This window comes from Spermophilus citellus (genome assembly GCF_964194105.1).
Source record: "Spermophilus citellus genome assembly, chromosome: 7".
Taxonomy (NCBI): Eukaryota; Metazoa; Chordata; class Mammalia; order Rodentia; family Sciuridae; genus Spermophilus; species Spermophilus citellus.
The window spans coordinates 11,405,624-11,429,294 of record NC_138188.1 but is presented as its reverse complement, the minus strand read 5'-3'; positions in this window follow the sequence as shown (position 1 = coordinate 11,429,294).

The window sequence follows — 23,671 nt, the reverse complement described above, 5'->3', positions numbered from 1 at the left end:
TCTCTATGTTTTGTTTCCTCTTGATGTAGCCCTAAGCAGTGACTGGCGAGAAACACTTTCATGGAAAGGGGTGGCTTCCCAAAATTACGAATCTCCAGAAATCTCAGCAAATATTTTTTCACCCAAACAGGATGATACTTTCAGGTAATGATCAGTACACTAAGGCGAATTGGTTCCCCAAATTTCGTTATTCTATGTTGAAGCGTTCGTTTCCAGTAACAGTTTGAATTTTTAGGTTTCACTCTGTTTTCTCCTATATTGATAGATGTATTTGGAACTCTAAATCCAACACGGTTTGTGCTAGCTTCTTGAAACTTGACACAATAAAGTAGTTTCACGTTCTATCTCTATGTTTTGTTTCCTCTTGATGTAGCCCTAAGCAGTGACTGGCGAGAAACACTTTCATGGAAAGGGGTGGCTTCCCAAAATTACGAATCTCCAGAAATCTCAGCAAATATTTTTTCACCCAAACTGGAAGATACTTTCAGGTAATGATCAGTACACTAAGGCGACTTGGTTCCCCAAATTTCGTTCTTCTATGTTGAAACGTTCGTTTCCAGTAACAGTTTGAATTTTAGGTTTCACTCTGTTTTCTCCTATATTGATAGATGTATTTGGAACTCTGAATCCAACAAGGTTTGTGCTAGGTTCTTGAAACTTGACACAATAAAGTAGTTTCACGTTCTATCTCTATGTTTTGTTTCCTCTTGATGTAGCCCTAAGCAGTGACTGGCGAGAAACACTTTCATGGAAAGGGGTTGCCAGGCTTCCCAAAATTACGAATCTCCAGAAATCTCAGCAAATATTTTTTCACCCAAACTGGATGATACTTTCAGGTAATGATCAGTACACTAAGGCGACTTGGTTCCACAAATTTCGTTCTGCTATGTTGAAGCGTTCGTTTCCAGTAACAGTTTGAATTTTTAGGTTTCACTCTGTTTTCTCCTTTATTGATAGATGTATTTGGAACTCTGAATCCAACACGGTTTGTGCTAGCTTCTTGAAACTTGACACAATAAAGTAGTTTCACGTTCTATCTCTATGTTTTGTTTCCTCTTGATGTAGCCCTAAGCAGTGACTGGCGAGAAACACTTTCATAGAATGGGGTGGCTTCCCAAAATTACGAATCTCCAGAAATCTCAGCAAATATTTTTTCACCCAAACTGGATGATACTTTCAGGTAATGATCAGTACACTAAGGCGACTTGGTTCCCCAAATTTCGTTCTTCTATGTTGAAGCGTTCGTTTCCAGTAACAGTTTGAATTTTAGGTTTCACTCTGTTTTCTCCTATATTGATAGATGTATTTGGAACTCTGAATACAACAAGGTTTGTGCTAGGTTCTTGAAACTTGACACAATAAACTAGTTTCACGTTCTATCTCTATGTTTTGTTTCCTCTTGATGTAGCCCTAACAGTGACTGGCGAGAAACACTTTCATGGAAAGGGGTTGCCAGGCTTCCCAAATATATGAATCTCCAGAAATCTCAGGAAATATTTTTTCACCCAAACAGGATGATACTTTCAGGAAATGATCAGTACACTAAGGCGACTTGGTTCCCCAAATTTCGTTTTTCTATGTTAAAGCGTTCGTTTCCAGTAACAGTTTGAATTTTTAGGTTTCACTCTGTTTTCTCCTATATTGATAGATGTATTTGGAACTCTAAATCCAACACGGTGTGTGCTAGCTTCTTGAAACTTGGCACAATAAAGTAGTTTCAAGTTCTATCTCTATGCTTTGTTTCCTCTTGATGTAGCCCTAAGCAGTGACTGCTGAGAAACACTTCCATGGAAAGGGGTTGCCAGGCTTCCCAAAATTACGAATCTCCAGAAATCTCAGCAAATATTTTTTCACCCAAACTGGATGATACTTTCAGGTAATGATCAGTACACTAAGGCGACTTGGTTCCCCAAATTTCGTTCTTCTATGTTGAAGCGTTCGTTTCCAGTAACAGTTTGAATTTTTAGGTTTCACTCTGTTTTCTCCTATATTGATAGATGTATTTGGAACTCTAAATCCAACACGGTTTGTGCTAGCTTCTTGAAACTTGACACAATAAAGTAGTTTCACGTTCTATCTCTATGTTTTGTTTCCTCTTGACGTAGCCCTAAGCAGTGACTGGCGAGAAACACTTTCATGGAAAGGGGTTGCCAGGCTCCCAAAATTACGAATCTCCAGAAATCTCAGCAAATATTTTTTCACCCAAACAGGATGATACTTTCAGGTAATGATCAGTACATTATGGCGACTTGGTTCCCTAAATTTCGTTCTTCTATGTTGAAGCGTTCGTTTCCAGTAACAGTTTGAATTTTAGGTTTCACTCTGTTTTCTCCTATATTGATAGATGTATTTGGAACTCTGAATCCAACAAGGTTTGTGCTAGGTTCTTGAAACTTGACACAATAAAGTAGTTTCACGTTCAATCTCTATGTTTTTTTTCCTCTTGATGTAGCCCTAACAGTGACTGGAGAGAAACACTTTCATGGAAAGGGGTGCCAGGCTTCCCAAATATATGAATCTCCAGAAATCTCAGGAAATATTTTTTCACCCAAACAGGATGATACTTTCAGGTAATGATCAGTACACTAAGGCGACTTGGTTCCCCAAACTTCGTTTTTCAATGTTAAAGCGTTCGTTTCCAGTAACAGTTTGAATTTTTAGGTTTCACTCTGTTTTCTCCTATATTGATAGATGTATTTGGAAGTCTAAATCCAACACGGTTTGTGCTAGCTTCTTGAAACTTGACACAATAAAGTAGTTTCACGTTCTATCTCTATATTTTGTTTCCTCTTGATGTAGCCCTAAGCAGTGACTGGCGAGAAACACTTTCATGGAAAGGGTTTGCCAGGCTTCCCAAAATTACGAATCTCCAGAAATCTCAGCAAATATTTTTTCACCCAAACTGGATGATACTTTCAGGTAATGATCAGTACACTAAGGCGACTTGGTTCCCCAAATTTCGTTCTTCTATGTTGAAGCGTTCGTTTCCAGTAACAGTTTGAATTTTTAGGTTTCACTCTGTTTTCTCCTATATTGATAGATGTATTTGGAACACTTAATCCAACACGGTTTGTGCTAGCTTCTTGAAACTTGACACAATAAAGTAGTTTCAAGTTCTATATCTATGTTTTGTTTCCTCTTGATGTAGCCCTAAGCATTGACTGGCGAGATACACTTTCATGGAAAGGGGTTGCCAGGCTTCCCAAAATTACGAATCTCCAGAAATCTCAGCAAATATTTTTTCACCCAAACTGGATGACACTTTCAGGTAATGATCAGTACACTAAGGCGACTTGGTTCCCCAAATTTTGTTCTTCTATGTTGAAGCGTTCGTTTCCAGTAACAGTTTGAATTTTTAGGTTTCACTCTGTTTTCTCCTATATTGATAGATGTATTTGGAACTCTAAATCCAACACGGTTTGTGCTAGCTTCTTGAAACTTTACACAATAAAGTAGTTTCTCTTCTATCTCTATGTTTTGTTTCCTCTTGATGTAGCCCTAAGCAGTGACTGGCGAGAAACACTTTCATGGAAAGGGGTTGCCAGGCTTCCCAAAATTACGAATCTCCAGAAATATCAGCAAATATTTTTTCACCCAAACTGGATGATACTTTCAGGTAATGATCAGTACACTAAGGCGACTTGGTTCCCCAAATTTCGTTCTTCTATGTTGAAGCGTTCGTTTCCAGTAACAGTTTGAATTTTAGGTTTCACTCTGTTTTCTCCTATATTGATAGATGTATTTGGAACTCTGAATCCAACAAGGTTTGTGCTAGGTTCTTGAAACTTGACACAATAAAGAAGTTTCACGTTCTATCTCTATGTTTTGTTTCCTCTTGATGTAGCCCTAACAGTGACTGGCGAGAAACACTTTCATGGAAAGGGGTTGCCAGGCTTCCCAAATATATGAATCTCCAGAAATCTCAGCAAATATTTTTTCACCCAAACTGGATGATACTTTCAGGTAATGATCAGTACACTAAGGCGACTTGGTTCCCCAAATTTCGTTCTTCTATGTTGAAGCGTTCATTTCCAGAAACAGTTTGAATTTTAGGTTTCACTCTGTTTTCTCCTATATTGATAGATGTATTTGGAACTCTGAATCCAACAAGGTTTGTGCTAGGTTCTTGAAACTTGACACAATAAAGTAGTTTCACGTTCTATCTCTGTGTTTTGTTTCCTCTTGATGTAGCCCTAACAGTGACTGGCGAGAAACACTTTCATGGAATAGGATTGCCAGGCTTCCCAAATATATGAATCTCCAGAAATCTCAGGAAATATTTTTTCACCCAAACAGGATGATACTTTCAGGTAATGATCAGTACACTAAGGCGACTTGGTTCCCCAAATTTCGTTCTTCTATGTTGAAGCGTTCGTTTCCAGTAACAGTTTGAATTTTTAGGTTTCACTCTGTTTTCTCCTATATTGATAGATGTATTTGGAACTCTAAATCCAACACGGTTTGTGCTAGCTTCTTGAAACTTGACACAATAAAGTAGTTTCACGTTCTATCTCTATGTTTTGTTTCCTCTTGATGTAGCCCTAAGCAGTGACTGGCGAGAAACACTTTCATGGAAAGGGGTTGCCAGGCTTCCCAAAATTACGAATCTACAGAAATCTCAGCAAATATTTTTTCAACCAAACTGGGTGATACTTTCAGGTAATGATCAGTACACTAAGGCGACTTGGTTCCCCAAATTTCGTTCTTCTATGTTGAAGCGTTCGTTTCCAGTAACAGTTTGAATTTTTAGGTTTCACTCTGTTTTCTCCTATATTGATAGATGTATTTGGAACTCTGAATACAACAAGGTTTGTGGTAGGTTCTTGAAACTTGACACAATAAAGTAGTTTCACGTTCTATCTCTATGTTTTGTTTCCTCTTGATGTAGTCCTAACAGTGACTGGCGAGAAACACTTTCATTGAAAGGGGTTGCCAGGCTTCCCAAAATTACGAATCTCCAGAAATCTCAGCAAATATTTTTTCACCCAAACTGGATGATACTTTGAGGTAATGATCAGTACACTAAGGCGACTTGGTTCCCCAAATTTCGTTCTTCTATGTTGAAGCGTTTGTTTCCAGTAACAGTTTGAATTTTTAGGTTTCACTCTGTTTTCTCCTATATTAATGATGTATTTGGAACTCTAAATCCAACAGGGTTTGTGCTACCTTCTTTAAACTTGACACAATAAAGTAGTTTCACGTTCTATCTCTACGTTTTGTTTCCTCTTGACGTAGCCCTAAGCAGTGACTGGCGAGAAACACTTTCAAGCAAAGGGGTTGCCAGGCTTCCCAAAATTACGAATCTCCAGAAATCTCAGCAAATATTTTTTCACCCAAACAGGATGATACTTTCAGGTAATGATCAGTACACTAAGGCGACTTGGTTCCCCAAATTTCGTTCTTCTATGTTGAAGCGTTCGTTTCCAGTAACAGTTTGAATTTTAGGTTTCACGCTGTTTTCTCCTATATTGATAGATGTATTTGGAACTCTGAATCCAACAAGGTTTGTGCTAGGTTCTTGAAACTTGACAAAATAAAGAAGTTTCACGTTCTATCTCTATGTTTTTTTTCCTCTTGATGTAGCCCTAACAGTGACTGGCGAGAAACACTTTCATGGAAAGGGGTTGCCAGGCTTCCCAAATATATGAATCTCCAGAAATCTCAGGAAATATTTTTTCACCCAAACAGGGTGATACTTTCAGGTAATGATCAGTACATTAAGGCGACTTGGTTCCCCAAATGTCGTTCTTCTATGTTGAAGCGTTCGTTTCCAGTAACAGTTTGAATTTTTAGGTTTCACTCTGTTTTCTCCTATATTGATAGATGTATTTGGAACTTTAAATCCAACACGGTTTGTGCTAGCTTCTTGAAACTTGACACAATAAAGTAGTTTCGGTTCTATCTCTATGTTTTGTTTCCTCTTGATGTAGCCCTAACCAGTGACTGGCAAGAAACACTTTCATGGAAAGGGGTTGCCAGGCTTCCCAAATATATGAATCTCCAGAAATCTCAGCAAATATTTTTTCACCCAAACTGGATGATACTTTGAGGTAATGATCAGTACACTAAGGCGACTTGGTAACCCAAATGTCGTTCTTCCATGTTGAAGCGTTCGTTTCCAGTAACAGTTTGAATTTTTAGGTTTCACTCTGTTTTATCCTATATTGATAGATGTATTTGGAACTCTGAATACAACAAGGTTTGTGGTAGGTTCTTGAAACTTGACACAATAAAGTAGTTTCACGTTCTATCTCTATGTTTTGTTTCCTCTTGATGTAGCCCTAACAGTGACTGGCGAGAAACACTTTCATGGAAAGGGGTTGCCAGGCTTCCCAAAATTACGAATCTCCAGAAATCTCAGCAAATATTTTTTCACCCAAACTGGATGATACTTTCAGGTAATGATCAGTACACTAAGGCGACTTGGTTCCCCAAATTTCGTTCTTCTATGTTGAAGCGTTCGTTTCCAGTAACAGTTTGAATTTTAGGTTTCACTCTGTTTTCTCCTATATTGATAGATGTATTTGGAACTCTGAATCCAACAAGGTTTGTGCTAGGTTCTTGAAACTTGACAAAATAAAGTAGTTTCACATTCTATCTCTGTGTTTTGTTTCCTCTTGATGTAGCCCTAACAGTGACTGGCGAGAAACACTTTCATGGAATGGGATTGCCAGGCTTCCCAAATATATGAATCTCCAGAAATCTCAGGAAATATTTTTTCACCCAAACAGGATGATACTTTCAGGTAATGATCAGTACACTAAGGCGACTTGGTTCCCCAAATTTCGTTCTTCTATGTTGAAGCGTTCGTTTCCAGTAACAGTTTGAATTTTAGGTTTCACGCTGTTTTCTCCTATATTGATAGATGTATTTGGAACTCTGAATCCAACAAGGTTTGTGCTAGGTTCTTGAAACTTGACAAAATAAAGAAGTTTCACGTTCTATCTCTATGTTTTTTTTCCTCTTGATGTAGCCCTAACAGTGACTGGCGAGAAACACTTTCATGGAAAGGGGTTGCCAGGCTTCCCAAATATATGAATCTCCAGAAATCTCAGGAAATATTTTTTCACCCAAACAGGATGATACTTTCAGGTAATGATCAGTACATTAAGGCGACTTGGTTCCCCAAATTTCGTTCTTCTATGTTGAAGCGTTCGTTTCCAGTAACAGTTTGAATTTTTAGGTTTCACTCTGTTTTCTCCTATATTGATAGATGTATTTGGAACTCTAAATCCAACACGGTTTGTGCTAGCTTCTTGAAACTTGACACAATAAAGTAGTTTCATGTTCTATCTCTATGTTTTGTTTCCTCTTGATGTAGCCCTAACCAGTGACTGGCAAGAAACACTTTCATGGAAAGGGGTTGCCAGGCTTCCCAAATATATGAATCTCCAGAAATCTCAGCAAATATTTTTTCACCCAAACTGGATGATACTTTGAGGTAATGATCAGTACACTAAGGCGACTTGGTAACCCAAATGTCGTTCTTCCATGTTGAAGCGTTCGTTTCCAGTAACAGTTTGAATTTTTAGGTTTCACTCTGTTTTCTCCTATATTGATAGATGTATTTGGAACTCTGAATACAACAAGGTTTGTGGTAGGTTCTTGAAACTTGACACAATAAAGTAGTTTCACGTTCTATCTCTATGTTTTGTTTCCTCTTGATGTAGCCCTAACAGTGACTGGCGAGAAACACTTTCATGGAAAGGGGTTGCCAGGCTTCCCAAAATTACGAATCTCCAGAAATCTCAGCAAATATTTTTTCACCCAAACTGGATGATACTTTCAGGTAATGATCAGTACACTAAGGCGACTTGGTTCCCCAAATTTCGTTCTTCTATGTTGAAGCGTTCGTTTCCAGTAACAGTTTGAATTTTAGGTTTCACTCTGTTTTCTCCTATATTGATAGATGTATTTGGAACTCTGAATCCAACAAGGTTTGTGCTAGGTTCTTGAAACTTGACAAAATAAAGTAGTTTCACATTCTATCTCTGTGTTTTGTTTCCTCTTGATGTAGCCCTAACAGTGACTGGCGAGAAACACTTTCATGGAATGGGATTGCCAGGCTTCCCAAATATATGAATCTCCAGAAATCTCAGGAAATATTTTTTCACCCAAACAGGATGATACTTTCAGGTAATGATCAGTACACTAAGGCGACTTGGTTCCCCAAATTTCGTTCTTCTATGTTGAAGCGTTCGTTTCCAGTAACAGTTTGAATTTTTAGGTTTCACTCTGTTTTCTCCTATATTAATGATGTATTTGGAACTCTAAATCCAACAGGGTTTGTGCTACCTTCTTTAAACTTGACACAATAAAGTAGTTTCACGTTCTATCTCTATGTTTTGTTTCCTCTTGACGTAGCCCTAAGCAGTGACTGGCGAGAAACACTTTCAAGCAAAGGGGTTGCCAGGCTTCCCAAAATTACAAATCTCCAGAAATCTCAGCAAATATTTTTTCACCCAAACAGGATGATACTTTCAGGTAATGATCAGTACACTAAGGCGACTTGGTTCCCCAAATTTCGTTCTTCTATGTTGAAGCGTTCGTTTCCAGTAACAGTTTGAATTTTAGGTTTCACGCTGTTTTCTCCTATATTGATAGATGTATTTGGAACTCTGAATCCAACAAGGTTTGTGCTAGGTTCTTGAAACTTGACACAATAAAGAAGTTTCACGTTCTATCTCTATGTTTTTTTTCCTCTTGATGTAGCCCTAACAGTGACTGGCGAGTAACACTTTCATGGAAAGGGGTTGCCAGGCTTCCCAAAATTACGAATCTCCAGAAATCTCAGCAAATATTTTTTCACCCAAACTGGATGATACTTTGAGGTAATGATCAGTACACTAAGGCGACTTGGTTCCCCAAATGTCGTTCTTCTATGTTGAAGCGTTCGTTTCCAGTAACAGTTTGAATTTTTAGGTTTCACTCGGTTTTCTCCTATATTGATAGATGTATTTGGAACTCTAAATCCAACACGGTTTGTGCTAGCTTCTTGAAACTTGACACAATAAAGTTGTTTCACGTTCTATCTATATGTTTTGTTTCCTCTTGATATAGCCCTAACAGTGACTGGCGAGAAACACTTTCATGGAAAGGGGTTGCCAGGCTTCCCATATATACGAATCTCCAGAAATCTCAGGAAATATTTTTTCACCCACAAAGGATGATACTTTCAGGTAATGATCAGTACACTAAGGCGACTTGGTTCCCCAAATTTCGTTTTTCTATGTTAAAGCATTCGTTTCCAGTAACAGTTTGAATTTTTAGGTTTCACTCTGTTTTCTCCTATATTGATAGATGTATTTGGAACTCTAAATCCAACACGGTTTGTGCTAGCTTCTTGAAACTTGACACAATAAAGTAGTTTCACGTTCTATCTCTATGTTTTGTTTCCTCTTGATGTAGCCCTAAGCAGTGACTGGCGAGAAACACTTTCATGGAAAGGGGTGGCTTCCCAAAATTACGAATCTCCAGAAATCTCAGCAAATATTTTTTCACCCAAACAGGATGATACTTTCAGGTAATGATCAGTACACTAAGGCGACTTGGTTCCCCAAATTTCGTTCTTCTATGTTGAAGCGTTCTTTTCCAGTAACAGTTTGAATTTTTAGGTTTCACTCTGTTTTCTCCTATATTGATAGATGTATTTGGAACTCTAAATCCAACACGGTTTGTGCTAGCTTCTTGAAACTTGACACAATAAAGTAGTTTCACGTTCTATCTCTATGTTTTGTTTCCTCTTGATGTAGCCCTAAGCAGTGACTGGCGAGAAACACTTTCATGGAAAGGGGTGGCTTCCCAAAATTACGAATCTCCAGAAATCTCAGGAAATATTTTTTCACCCAAACTGGATGATACTTTCAGGTAATGATCAGTACACTAAGGCGACTTGGTTCCCCAAATTTCGTTCTTCTATGTTGAAGCGTTCGTTTCCAGTAACAGTTTGAATTTTTAGGTTTCACTCTGTTTTCTCCTATATTGATAGATGTATTTGGAACTCTAAATCCAACACCGTTTGTGCTAGCTTCTTGAAACTTGACACAATAAAGTAGTTTCACGTTTTATCTCTATGTTTTGTTTCCTCTTGATGTAGCCCTAAGCAGTGACTGGCGAGAAACACTTTCATGGAAAGGGGTGGCTTCCCAAAATTACGAATCTCCAGAAATCTCAGCAAATATTTTTTCACCCAAACTGGATGATACTTTCAGGTAATGATCAGTACACTAAGGCGACTTGGTTCCCCAAATTTCGTTCTTCTATGTTGAAGCGTTCGTTTCCAGTAACAGTTTGAATTTTAGGTTTCACTCTGTTTTCTCCTATATTGATAGATGTATTTGGAACTCTGAATCCAACAAGGTTTGTGCTAGGTTCTTGAAACTTGACACAATAAAGTAGTTTCACGTTCAATCTCTATGTTTTTTTTCCTCTTGATGTAGCCCTAACAGTGACTGGAGAGAAACACTTTCATGGAAAGGGGTGCCAGGCTTCCCAAATATATGAATCTCCAGAAATCTCAGGAAATATTTTTTCACCCTAACAGGATGATACTTTCAGGTAATGATCAGTACATTAAGGCGACTTGGTTCCCCAAATTTCGTTTTTCTATGTTAAAGCGTTCGTTTCCAGTAACAGTTTGAATTTTTAGGTTTCACTCTGTTTTCTCCTATATTGATAGATGTATTTGGAAGTCTAAATCCAACACGGTTTGTGCTAGCTTCTTGAAACTTGACACAATAAAGTAGTTTCACGTTCTATCTCTATGTTTTGTTTCCTCTTGATGTAGCCCTAAGCAGTGACTGGCGAGAAACACTTTCATGGAAAGGGGTTGCCAGGCTTCCCAAAATTACGAATCTCCAGAAATCTCAGCAAATATTTTTTCACCCAAACAGGATGATACTTTCAGGTAATGATCAGTACACTAAGGCGACTTGGTTCCCCAAATGTCGTTCTTCTATGTTGAAGCGTTCGTTTCCAGTAACAGTTTGAATTTTAGGTTTCACTCTGTTTTCTCCTATATTGATAGATGTATTTGGAACTCTAAATCCAACACGGTTTGTGCTTGCTTCTTGAAACTTGACACAATAAAGTAGTTTCACGTTCTCTCTCTATGTTTTGTTTCCTCTTGATGTAGCCCTAAGCAGTGACTGGCGAGGAACACTTTCATGGAAAGGGGTTGCCAGGCTTCCCAAAATTACGAATCTCCAGAAATCTCAGCAAATATTTTTTCACCCAAACTGGATGATACTTTGAGGTAATGATCAGTACACTAAGGCGACTTGGTTCCCCAAATGTCGTTCTTCTATGTTGAAGCGTTCGTTTCCAGTAACAGTTTGAATTTTTAGGTTTCACTCTGTTTTCTCCTATATTGATAGATGTATTTGGAACTCTAAATCCAACACGGTTTGTGCTAGCTTCTTGAAACTTGACACAATAAAGTTGTTTCACGTTCTATCTATATGTTTTGTTTCCTCTTGATGTAGCCCTAACAGTGACTGGCGAGAAACACTTTCATGGAAAGGGGTTGCCAGGCTTCCCATATATACGAATCTCCAGAAATCTCAGGAAATATTTTTTCACCCACACAGGATGATACTTTCAGGTAATGATCAGTACACTAAGGCGACTTGGTTCCCCAAATTTCGTTTTTCTATGTTAAAGCGTTCGTTTCCAGTAACAGTTTGAATTTTTAGGTTTCACTCTGTTTTCTCCTATATTGATAGATGTATTTGGAACTCTAAATCCAACACGGTTTGTGCTAGCTTCTTGAAACTTGACACAATAAAGTAGTGTCACGTTCTATCTCTATGTTTTGTTTCCTCTTGATGTAGCCCTAAGCAGTGACTGACGAGAAACACTTTCATGGAGAGGGGTGGCTTCCCAAAATTACGAATCTCCAGAAATCTCAGCAAATATTTTTTCACCCAAACAGGATGATACTTTCAGGTAATGATCAGTACACTAAGGCGACTTGGTTCCCCAAATTTCGTTATTCTATGTTGAAGCGTTCGTTTCCAGTAACAGTTTGAATTTTTAGGTTTCACTCTGTTTTCTCCTATATTGATAGATGTATTTGGAACTCTAAATCCAACACGGTTTGTGCTAGCTTCTTGAAACTTGACACAATAAAGTAGTTTCACATTCTATCTCTATGTTTTGTTTCCTCTTGATGTAGCCCTAAGCAGTGACTGGCGAGAAACACTTTCATGGAAAGGGGTGGCTTCCCAAAATTACGAATCTCCAGAAATCTCAGCAAATATTTTTTCACCCAAACTGGATGATACTTTCAGGGAATGATCAGTACACTAAGGCGACTTGGTTCCCCAAATGTCGTTCTTCTATGTTGAAGCGTTCGTTTCCAGTAACAGTTTGAATTTTTAGGTTTCACTCTGTTTTCTCCTATATTGATAGATGTATTTGGAACTCTAAATCCAACACGGTTTGTGCTAGCTTCTTGAAACTTGACACAATAAAGTAGTTTCACGTTCTATCTCTATGTTTTGTTTCCTCTTGATGTAGCCCTAACAGTGACTGGCGAGAAACACTTTCATGGAAAGGGGTTGCCAGGCTTCCCAAATATACGAATCTCCAGAAATCTCAGGAAATATTTTTTCACCCAAATAGGATGATACTTTCAGGTAATGATCAGTACACTAAGGCGACTTGGTTCCCGAAATTTCGTTTTTCTATGTTGAAGCGTTCGTTTCCAGTAACAGTTTGAATTTTTAGGTTTCACTCTGTTTTCTTCTATATTGATAGATGTATTTGGAACTCTAAATCCAACACGGTTTGTGCTAGCTTCTTGAAACTTGACACAATAAAGTAGTTTCACGTTCTATCTCTATGTTTTGTTTCCTCTTGATGTAGCCCTAAGCAGTGACTGGCGAGAAACACTTTCATGGAAAGGGGTTGCCAGGCTTCCCAAAATTACGAATCTCCAGAAATCTCAGCAAATATTTTTTCACCCAAACTGGATGATACTTTCAGGTAATGATCAGTACACTAAGGCGACTTGGTTCCACAAATTTCGTTCTTCTATGTTGAAGCGTTCGTTTCCAGTAACAGTTTGAATTTTAGGTTTCACTCTGTTTTCTCCTATATTGATAGATGTATTTGGAACTCTGAATACAACAAGGTTTGTGCTAGGTTCTTGAAACTTGACACAATAAACTAGTTTCACGTTCTATCTCTATGTTTTGTTTCCTCTTGATGTAGCCCTAACAGTGACTGGCGAGAAACACTTTCATGGAAAGGGGTTGCCAGGCTTCCCAAATATATGAATCTCCAGAAATCTCAGGAAATATTTTTTCACCCAAACAGGATGATACTTTCAGGAAATGATCAGTACACTAAGGCGACTTGGTTCCCCAAATTTCGTTTTTCTATGTTAAAGCGTTCGTTTCCAGTAACAGTTTGAATTTTTAGGTTTCACTCTGTTTTCTCCTATATTGATAGATGTATTTGGAACTCTAAATCCAACACGGTGTGTGCTAGCTTCTTGAAACTTGGCACAATAAAGTAGTTTCAAGTTCTATCTCTATGCTTTGTTTCCTCTTGATGTAGCCCTAAGCAGTGACTGGTGAGAAACACTTCCATGGAAAGGGGTTGCCAGGCTTCCCAAAATTACGAATCTCCAGAAATCTCAGCAAATATTTTTTCACCCAAACTGGATGATACTTTCAGGTAATGATCAGTACACTAAGGCGACTTGGTTCCCCAAATTTCGTTCTTCTATGTTGAAGCGTTCGTTTCCAGTAACAGTTTGAATTTTTAGGTTTCACTCTGTTTTCTCCTATATTGATAGATGTATTTGGAACTCTAAATCCAACAGGGTTTGTGCTACCTTCTTGAAACTTGACACAATAAAGTAGTTTCACGTTCTATCTCTATGTTTTTTTTCCTCTTGACGTAGCCCTAAGCAGTGACTGGCGAGAAACACTTTCATGGAAAGGGGTTGCCAGGCTCCCAAAATTACGAATCTCCAGAAATCTCAGCAAATATTTTTTCACCCAAACAGGATGATACTTTCAGGTAATGATCAGTACACTATGGCGACTTGGTTCCCTAAATTTCGTTCTTCTATGTTGAAGCGTTCGTTTCCAGTAACAGTTTGAATTTTAGGTTTCACTCTGTTTTCTCCTATATTGATAGATGTATTTGGAACTCTGAATCCAACAAGGTTTGTGCTAGGTTCTTGAAACTTGACACAATAAAGTAGTTTCACGTTCAATCTCTATGTTTTTTTTCCTCTTGATGTAGCCCTAACAGTGACTGGAGAGAAACACTTTCATGGAAAGGGGTGCCAGGCTTCCCAAATATATGAATCTCCAGAAATCTCAGGAAATATTTTTTCACCCTAACAGGATGATACTTTCAGGTAATGATCAGTACATTAAGGCGACTTGGTTCCCCAAATTTCGTTTTTCTATGTTAAAGCGTTCGTTTCCAGTAACAGTTTGAATTTTTAGGTTTCACTCTGTTTTCTCCTATATTGATAGATGTATTTGGAAGTCTAAATCCAACACGGTTTGTGCTAGCTTCTTGAAACTTGACACAATAAAGTAGTTTCACGTTCTATCTCTATGTTTTGTTTCCTCTTGATGTAGCCCTAAGCAGTGACTGGCGAGAAACACTTTCATGGAAAGGGGTTGCCAGGCTTCCCAAAATTACGAATCTCCAGAAATCTCAGCAAATATTTTTTCACCCAAACAGGATGATACTTTCAGGTAATGATCAGTACACTAAGGCGACTTGGTTCCCCAAATGTCGTTCTTCTATGTTGAAGCGTTCGTTTCCAGTAACAGTTTGAATTTTAGGTTTCACTCTGTTTTCTCCTATATTGATAGATGTATTTGGAACTCTAAATCCAACACGGTTTGTGCTTGCTTCTTGAAACTTGACACAATAAAGTAGTTTCACGTTCTCTCTCTATGTTTTGTTTCCTCTTGATGTAGCCCTAAGCAGTGACTGGCGAGGAACACTTTCATGGAAAGGGGTTGCCAGGCTTCCCAAAATTACGAATCTCCAGAAATCTCAGCAAATATTTTTTCACCCAAACTGGATGATACTTTGAGGTAATGATCAGTACACTAAGGCGACTTGGTTCCCCAAATGTCGTTCTTCTATGTTGAAGCGTTCGTTTCCAGTAACAGTTTGAATTTTTAGGTTTCACTCTGTTTTCTCCTATATTGATAGATGTATTTGGAACTCTAAATCCAACACGGTTTGTGCTAGCTTCTTGAAACTTGACACAATAAAGTTGTTTCACGTTCTATCTATATGTTTTGTTTCCTCTTGATGTAGCCCTAACAGTGACTGGCGAGAAACACTTTCATGGAAAGGGGTTGCCAGGCTTCCCATATATACGAAACTCCAGAAATCTCAGGAAATATTTTTTCACCCACACAGGATGATACTTTCAGGTAATGATCAGTACACTAAGGCGACTTGGTTCCCCAAATTTCGTTTTTCTATGTTAAAGCGTTCATTTCCAGTAACAGTTTGAATTTTTAGGTTTCACTCTGTTTTCTCCTATATTGATAGATGTATTTGGAACTCTAAATCCAACACGGTTTGTGCTAGCTTCTTGAAACTTGACACAATAAAGTAGTTTCACGTTCTATCTCTATGTTTTGTTTCCTCTTGATGTAGCCCTAAGCAGTGACTGACGAGAAACACTTTCATGGAGAGGGGTGGCTTCCCAAAATTACGAATCTCCAGAAATCTCAGCAAATATTTTTTCACCCAAACAGGATGATACTTTCAGGTAATGATCAGTACACTAAGGCGACTTGGTTCCCCAAATTTCGTTATTCTATGTTGAAGCGTTCGTTTCCAGTAACAGTTTGAATTTTTAGGTTTCACTCTGTTTTCTCCTATATTGATAGATGTATTTGGAACTCTAAATCCAACACGGTTTGTGCTAGCTTCTTGAAACTTGACACAATAAAGTAGTTTCACGTTCTATCTCTATGTTTTGTTTCCTCTTGATGTAGCCCTAAGCAGTGACTGGCGAGAAACACTTTCATGGAAAGGGGTGGCTTCCCAAAATTACGAATCTCCAGAAATCTCAGCAAATATTTTTTCACCCAAACTGGATGATACTTTCAGGGAATGATCAGTACACTAAGGCGACTTGGTTCCCCAAATGTCGTTCTTCTATGTTGAAGCGTTCGTTTCCAGTAACAGTTTGAATTTTTAGGTTTCACTCTGTTTTCTCCTATATTGATAGATGTATTTGGAACTCTAAATCCAACACGGTTTGTGCTAGCTTCTTGAAACTTGACACAATAAAGTAGTTTCACGTTCTATCTCTATGTTTTGTTTCCTCTTGATGTAGCCCTAACAGTGACTGGCGAGAAACACTTTCATGGAAAGGGGTTGCCAGGCTTCCCAAATATACGAATCTCCAGAAATCTCAGGAAATATTTTTTCACCCAAATAGGATGATACTTTCAGGTAATGATCAGTACACTAAGGCGACTTGGTTCCCGAAATTTCGTTTTTCTATGTTGAAGCGTTCGTTTCCAGTAACAGTTTGAATTTTTAGGTTTCACTCTGTTTTCTCCTATATTGATAGATGTATTTGGAACTCTAAATCCAACACGGTTTGTGCTAGCTTCTTGAAACTTGACACAATAAAGTAGTTTCACGTTCTATCTCTATGTTTTGTTTCCTCTTGATGTAGCCCTAAGCAGTGACTGGCGAGAAACACTTTCATGGAAAGGGGTTGCCAGGCTTCCCAAAATTACGAATCTCCAGAAATCTCAGCAAATATTTTTTCACCCAAACTGGATGATACTTTCAGGTAATGATCAGTACACTAAGGCGACTTGGTTCCACAAATTTCGTTCTGCTATGTTGAAGCGTTCGTTTCCAGTAACAGTTTGAATTTTTAGGTTTCACTCTGTTTTCTCCTTTATTGATAGATGTATTTGGAACTCTGAATCCAACACGGTTTGTGCTAGCTTCTTGAAACTTGACACAATAAAGTAGTTTCACGTTCTATCTCTATGTTTTGTTTCCTCTTGATGTAGCCCTAAGCAGTGACTGGCGAGAAACACTTTCATAGAATGGGGTGGCTTCCCAAAATTACGAATCTCCAGAAATCTCAGCAAATATTTTTTCACCCAAACTGGATGATACTTTCAGGTAATGATCAGTACACTAAGGCGACTTGGTTCCCCAAATTTCGTTCTTCTATGTTGAAGCGTTCGTTTCCAGTAACAGTTTGAATTTTAGGTTTCACTCTGTTTTCTCCTATTTTGATAGATGTATTTGGAACACTGAATGCAACAAGGTTTGTGCTAGGTTCTTGAAACTTGACACAATAAAGTAGTTTCACGTTCTATCTCTATGTTTTGTTTCCTCTTGATGTAGCCCTAACAGTGACTGGCGAGAAACACTTTCATGGAAAGGGGTTGCCAGGCTTCCAAAATATATGAATCTCCAGAAATCTCAGGAAATATTTTTTCACCCAAACAGGATGATACTTTCAGGTAATGATCAGTACACTAAGGCGACTTGGTTCCCCAAATTTCGTTATTCTATGTTGAAGCGTTCGTTTCCAGTAACAGTTTGAATTTTTAGGTTTCACTCTGTTTTCTCCTATATTGATAGATGTATTTGGAACTCTAAATCCAACACGGTTTGTGCTAGCTTCTTGAAACTTGACACAATAAAGTAGTTTCACGTTCTATCTCTATGTTTTGTTTCCTCTTGATGTAGCCCTAAGCAGTGACTGGCGAGAAACACTTTCATGGAAAGGGGTGGCGTCCCAAAATTACGAATCTCCAGAAATCTCAGCAAATATTTTTTCACCCAAACTAGAAGATACTTTCAGGTAATGATCAGTACACTAAGGCGACTTGGTTCCACAAATTTCGTTCTGCTATGTTGAAGCGTTCGTTTCCAGTAACAGTTTGAATTTTTAGGTTTCACTCTGTTTTCTCCTTTATTGATAGATGTATTTGGAACTCTGAATCCAACACGGTTTGTGCTAGCTTCTTGAAACTTGACACAATAAAGTAGTTTCACGTTCTATCTCTATGTTTTGTTTCCTCTTGATGTAGCCCTAAGCAGTGACTGGCGAGAAACACTTTCATGGAAAGGGGTTGCCAGGCTTCCCAAAATTACGAATCTCCAGAAATCTCAGCAAATATTTTTTCACCCAAACTGGATGATACTTTCAGGTAATGATCAGTACACTAAGGCGACTTGGTTCCCCAAATTTCGTTCTGCTATGTTGAAGCGTTCGTTTCCAGTAACAGTTTGAATTTTTAGGTTTCACTCTGTTTTCTCCTTTATTGATAGATGTATTTGGAACTCTGAATCCAACACGGTTTGTGCTAGCTTCTTGAAACTTGACACAATAAAGTAGTTTCACGTTCTATCTCTATGTTTTGTTTCCTCTTGATGTAGCCCTAAGCAGTGACTGGCGAGAAACACTTTCATAGAATGGGGTGGCTTCCCAAAATTACGAATCTCCAGAAATCTCAGCAAATATTTTTTCACCCAAACTGGATGATACTTTCAGGTAATGATCAGTACACTAAGGCGACTTGGTTCCCCAAATTTCGTTCTTCTATGTTGAAGCGTTCGTTTCCAGTAACAGTTTGAATTTTAGGTTTCACTCTGTTTTCTCCTATATTGATAGATGTATTTGGAACTCTGAATACAACAAGGTTTGTGCTAGGTTCTTGAAACTTGACACAATAAACTAGTTTCACGTTCTATCTCTATGTTTTGTTTCCTCTTGATGTAGCCCTAACAGTGACTGGCGAGAAACACTTTCATGGAAAGGGGTTGCCAGGCTTCCCAAATATATGAATCTCCAGAAATCTCAGGAAATATTTTTTCACCCAAACAGGATGATACTTTCAGGAAATGATCAGTACACTAAGGCGACTTGGTTCCCCAAATTTCGTTTTTCTATGTTAAAGCGTTCGTTTCCAGTAACAGTTTGAATTTTTAGGTTTCACTCTGTTTTCTCCTATATTGATAGATGTATTTGGAACTCTGAATCCAACAAGGTTTGTGCTAGGTTCTTGAAACTTGACACAATAAAGTAGTTTCACGTTCAATCTCTATGTTTTTTTTCCTCTTGATGTAGCCCTAACAGTGACTGGAGAGAAACACTTTCATGGAAAGGGGTGCCAGGCTTCCCAAATATATGAATCTCCAGAAATCTCAGGAAATATTTTTTCACCCTAACAGGATGATACTTTCAGGTAATGATCAGTACATTAAGGCGACTTGGTTCCCCAAATTTCGTTTTTCTATGTTAAAGCGTTCGTTTCCAGTAACAGTTTGAATTTTTAGGTTTCACTCTGTTTTCTCCTATATTGATAGATGTATTTGGAAGTCTAAATCCAACACGGTTTGTGCTAGCTTCTTGAAACTTGACACAATAAAGTAGTTTCACGTTCTATCTCTATGTTTTGTTTCCTCTTGATGTAGCCCTAAGCAGTGACTGGCGAGAAACACTTTCATGGAAAGGGGTTGCCAGGCTTCCCAAAATTACGAATCTCCAGAAATCTCAGCAAATATTTTTTCACCCAAATAGGATGATACTTTCAGGTAATGATCAGTACACTAAGGCGACTTGGTTCCCCAAATGTCGTTCTTCTATGTTGAAGCGTTCGTTTCCAGTAACAGTTTGAATTTTAGGTTTCACTCTGTTTTCTCCTATATTGATAGATGTATTTGGAACTCTGAATCCAACAAGGTTTGTGCTAGGTTCTTGAAACTTGACACAATAAATTAGTATCACGTTCTATCTCTATGTTTTGTTTCCTCTTGATGTAGCCCTAACAGTGACCGGCGAGAAACACTTTCATGAAAAGGGGTTGCCAGGCTTCCCAAATATATGAATCTAGAGAAATCTCAGGAAATATTTTTTCACCCAAACAGGATGATACTTTCAGGTAATGATCAGTACACTAAGGCGACTTGGTTCCCCAAATGTCGTTCTTCTATGTTGAAGCGTTCGTTTCCAGTAACAGTTTGAATTTTTAGGTTTCACTCTGTTTTCTCCTATATTGATAGATGTATTTGGAACTCTAAATCCAACACGGTTTGTGCTTGCTTCTTGAAACTTGACACAATAAAGTAGTTTCACGTTCTATCTCTATGTTTTGTTTCCTCTTGATGTAGCCCTAAGCAGTGACTGGCGAGGAACACTTTCATGGAAAGGGGTTGCCAGGCTTCCCAAAATTACGAATCTCCAGAAATCTCAGGAAATATTTTTTCACCCAAACTGGATGATACTTTGAGGTAATGATCAGTACACTAAGGCGACTTGGTTCCCCAAATGTCGTTCTTCTATGTTGAAGCGTTCGTTTCCAGTAACAGTTTGAATTTTTAGGTTTCACTCTGTTTTCTCCTATATTGATAAATGTATTTGGAACTCTAAATCCAACACGGTTTGTGCTAGCTTCTTGAAACTTGACACAATAAAGTTGTTTCACGTTCTATCTATATGTTTTGTTTCCTCTTGATGTAGCCCTAACAGTGACTGGCGAGAAACACTTTCATGGAAAGGGGTTGCCAGGCTTCCCAAATATATGAATCTCCAGAAATCTCAGGAAATATTTTTTCACCCAAACAGGATGATACTTTCAGGTAATGATCAGTACACTAAGGCGACTTGGTTCCCCAAATGTCGTTCTTCTATGTTGAAGCGTTCGTTTCCAGTAACAGTTTGAATTTTTAGGTTTCACTCTGTTTTCTCCTATATTGATAGATGTATTTGGAACTCTAAATCCAACACGGTTTGTGCTTGCTTCTTGAAACTTGACACAATAAAGTAGTTTCACGTTCTATCTCTATGTTTTGTTTCCTCTTGATGTAGCCCTAAGCAGTGACTGGCGAGGAACACTTTCATGGAAAGGGGTTGCCAGGCTTCCCAAAATTACGAATCTCCAGAAATCTCAGCAAATATTTTTTCACCCAAACTGGATGATACTTTGAGGTAATGATCAGTACACTAAGGCGACTTGGTTCCCCAAATGTCGTTCTTCTATGTTGAAGCGTTCGTTTCCAGTAACAGTTTGAATTTTTAGGTTTCACTCTGTTTTCTCCTATATTGATAAATGTATTTGGAACTCTAAATCCAACACGGTTTGTGCTAGCTTCTTGAAACTTGACACAATAAAGTTGTTTCACGTTCTATCTATATGTTTTGTTTCCTCTTGATGTAGCCCTAACAGTGACTGGCGAGAAACACTTTCATGGAAAGGGGTTGCCAGGCTTCCCAAATATATGAATCTCCAGAAATCTCAGGAAATATTTTTTCACCCAAACAGGATGATACTTTCAGGAAATGATCAGTACACTAAGGCGACTTGGTTCCCCAAATTTCGTTTTTCTATGTTAAAGCGTTCGTTTCCAGTAACAGTTTGAATTTTTAGGTTTCACTCTGTTTTCTCCTATATTGATAGATGTATTTGGAACTCTAAATCCAACACCGTTTGTGCTAGCTTCTTGAAACTTGACACAATAAAGTAGTTTCACGTTTTATCTCTATGTTTTGTTTCCTCTTGATGTAGCCCTAAGCAGTGACTGGCGAGAAACACTTTCATGGAAAGGGGTGGCTTCCCAAAATTACGAATCTCCAGAAATCTCAGCAAATATTTTTTCACCCAAACTGGATGATACTTTCAGGTAATGATCAGTACACTAAGGCGACTTGGTTCCCCAAATTTCGTTCTTCTATGTTGAAGCGTTCGTTTCCAGTAACAGTTTGAATTTTAGGTTTCACTCTGTTTTCTCCTATATTGATAGATGTATTTGGAACTCTGAATACAACAAGGTTTGTGCTAGGTTCTTGAAACTTGACACAATAAACTAGTTTCACGTTCTATCTCTATGTTTTGTTTCCTCTTGATGTAGCCCTAACAGTGACTGGCGAGAAACACTTTCATGGAAAGGGGTTGCCAGGCTTCCCAAATATATGAATCTCCAGAAATCTCAGGAAATATTTTTTCACCCAAACAGGATGATACTTTCAGGAAATGATCAGTACACTAAGGCGACTTGGTTCCCCAAATTTCGTTTTTCTATGTTAAAGCGTTCGTTTCCAGTAACAGTTTGAATTTTTAGGTTTCACTCTGTTTTCTCCTATATTGATAGATGTATTTGGAACTCTAAATCCAACACGGTGTGTGCTAGCTTCTTGAAACTTGGCACAATAAAGTAGTTTCAAGTTCTATCTCTATGCTTTGTTTCCTCTTGATGTAGCCCTAAGCAGTGACTGGTGAGAAACACTTCCATGGAAAGGGGTTGCCAGGCTTCCCAAAATTACGAATCTCCAGAAATCTCAGCAAATATTTTTTCACCCAAACTGGATGATACTTTCAGGTAATGATCAGTACACTAAGGCGACTTGGTTCCCCAAATTTCGTTCTTCTATGTTGAAGCGTTCGTTTCCAGTAACAGTTTGAATTTTTAGGTTTCACTCTGTTTTCTCCTATATTGATAGATGTATTTGGAACTCTAAATCCAACACGGTTTGTGCTAGCTTCTTGAAACTTGACACAATAAAGTAGTTTCACGTTCTATCTCTATGTTTTGTTTCCTCTTGACGTAGCCCTAAGCAGTGACTGGCGAGAAACACTTTCATGGAAAGGGGTTGCCAGGCTCCCAAAATTACGAATCTCCAGAAATCTCAGCAAATATTTTTTCACCCAAACAGGATGATACTTTCAGGTAATGATCAGTACATTATGGCGACTTGGTTCCCTAAATTTCGTTCTTCTATGTTGAAGCGTTCGTTTCCAGTAACAGTTTGAATTTTAGGTTTCACTCTGTTTTCTCCTATATTGATAGATGTATTTGGAACTCTGAATCCAACAAGGTTTGTGCTAGGTTCTTGAAACTTGACACAATAAAGTAGTTTCACGTTCAATCTCTATGTTTTTTTTCCTCTTGATGTAGCCCTAACAGTGACTGGAGAGAAACACTTTCATGGAAAGGGGTGCCAGGCTTCCCAAATATATGAATCTCCAGAAATCTCAGGAAATATTTTTTCACCCTAACAGGATGATACTTTCAGGTAATGATCAGTACATTAAGGCGACTTGGTTCCCCAAATTTCGTTTTTCTATGTTAAAGCGTTCGTTTCCAGTAACAGTTTGAATTTTTAGGTTTCACTCTGTTTTCTCCTATATTGATAGATGTATTTGGAAGTCTAAATCCAACACGGTTTGTGCTAGCTTCTTGAAACTTGACACAATAAAGTAGTTTCACGTTCTATCTCTATGTTTTGTTTCCTCTTGATGTAGCCCTAAGCAGTGACTGGCGAGAAACACTTTCATGGAAAGGGGTTGCCAGGCTTCCCAAAATTACGAATCTCCAGAAATCTCAGCAAATATTTTTTCACCCAAATAGGATGATACTTTCAGGTAATGATCAGTACACTAAGGCGACTTGGTTCCCCAAATGTCGTTCTTCTATGTTGAAGCGTTCGTTTCCAGTAACAGTTTGAATTTTAGGTTTCACTCTGTTTTCTCCTATATTGATAGATGTATTTGGAACTCTGAATCCAACAAGGTTTGTGCTAGGTTCTTGAAACTTGACACAATAAATTAGTATCACGTTCTATCTCTATGTTTTGTTTCCTCTTGATGTAGCCCTAACAGTGACCGGCGAGAAACACTTTCATGAAAAGGGG